The sequence below is a fragment of the Aplysia californica genome, unplaced genomic scaffold, assembly GCF_000002075.1.
Source record: "Aplysia californica isolate F4 #8 unplaced genomic scaffold, AplCal3.0 scaffold00307, whole genome shotgun sequence".
Classification (NCBI taxonomy): Eukaryota; Metazoa; Mollusca; class Gastropoda; order Aplysiida; family Aplysiidae; genus Aplysia; species Aplysia californica.
In genome coordinates this window covers 240230-242138 of record NW_004797577.1, presented here as the reverse complement: position 1 = coordinate 242138, position 1909 = coordinate 240230, and positions in this window count along the sequence as shown.

Genomic DNA, 1909 nt, shown 5'->3' with positions numbered 1-1909 from the left:
TCTCTCTCTCTCTCTCTACGCACACACGCACGCATGCATACACATGAACATACATCATGCACACATAAACACACAAATACACATATCATACACACACACAAACACACATATCACACACACACATACACACACACACACACACACACACACACACACACGCGTATCCTACTTCTAAACACATAGAGTAATCTAGAAATTGAAAACAAGCTCCCCAGCACCCACAAGTAATGCTATTAAATCAGCTTTTCCTTAGCACTGTCCCCGTCGTTTTATTTCTAGGAAAATTCTGAAATTATGCAAACTGAGCCCAAAAATGTGAAATTATGCGATTTTGTTAATTTTAATAAAAAATGATACAGGAAAATAATAAGAAATTATGCCAAAAATGACCAAATTTTGTAAAATTATGTGGGGTGCATAAAACCACGGGGACAGTTAGTAGTACATGTATTCCTTCCACTAACAAGTTGTTCAATTCATAAAAACATTTCCTCAAAATCTCGTTCATTTCTTGTGCCCATTGAAAGTCCTGTTGTTGTAGATAAAGTCTTGGCGACAACTTTTCAAATCTGTGACCTCGACATTATCTTCATTAACAAACATTTTTTTCAACCATCATTCGTCTTCTGATATGTTTATGTGAGGATCTCGTTGGCAGAAATCTCCACATCCACCTGAAATGATCAAGAAGAGCAGAAGTTTTGTTTAAAAATGTGTTTTGAGTTGAATATATATATTACTTTCTCAAGAATTTCGTTCTTTTATGATCACCTTTATTTTATCCGTTTTTACAAATGTGAACTTTAGACTTTAGGGAGAAACTAAAAACAGGTCCACACCACTAAACAAGTCTAAAACAGAAATTTCCCCTTCTAACCATGAAACAGATTTGACCTCTTGCTCCCTGATTCGGTTGAAATGTCATGAAAGTCTTTTGATACTGTACGTCATAATAATACGAGCATTTCTAGAGCACTGGAGCACACCCGCTCTCCACGACGACTTGCTCTATGCGCTTTATATTACATTGTACATGTATTATTCTGTCACCGTCGTTTTATTCAAGAAACATTCTGAAATTTACGCAAACTGAGCCCAAAAATGTGAAATTCTGCGATTCTGTTAATTTTAACTAAGAATGATAAGAGAAAATAATCTGAAATTCTGAAGAAAAAAAAAAGATCAAATTTGGCTAAATTATGCGGGGTGCATAAAACCACGGGGACAGATTGTTACCCCAGCAGACCTTACTGAAACACCCAGAAACGTTCTCGGCTGCCTTAGAGGAAACATACAGTGCAGACCGAGAAGACAAGCGCTAAAACACCAACAACAGACTGGCTGACAAGATCTTTGGCTGTTTATCATATTATGGCTAAGTTATAGCAAAGTACTCATTTCTACTTGGCTGAAGTGATACAAATTCGTGTAAAGTGTAAAGTGCCTTTCTCAAGGACACAACGTCGGTCCCTGGCGGAATTTGAACCCACGACCTTACGGTTGAGAGTCAGAGAGCCTTACCACTAAAAAAAGCTAGTCCTGTCCCTGTGGATTTATGCACCTCGCATAATTTAGCCAAATTTGATCAATTTTTGCTTAATTTCTGATTATTTTCCCTAATCATTCTTTGTTAAAATTAACAGAATCGCATAATTTTACATTTTTGGGCTCAGTTTGCATAATTTCTGAATTTTTCTCGCTTAAAACGACGGGGACAGCTAGTCAGAGAGAAAGGCATGGAGAGGATAACGGTCATCTGGTGTTTAGTCATACACCTGGGTGAACGTTCAAGACCCCAACGTTGGGTTGGGCGGGGGGGAGGGAGGTGGTTTAGTGAACTAAGCAATCTCATCTTCTTAGTCTTACCGCTAGATACAACCATCACTCAGCTGACACGGGGTGGGGGGTG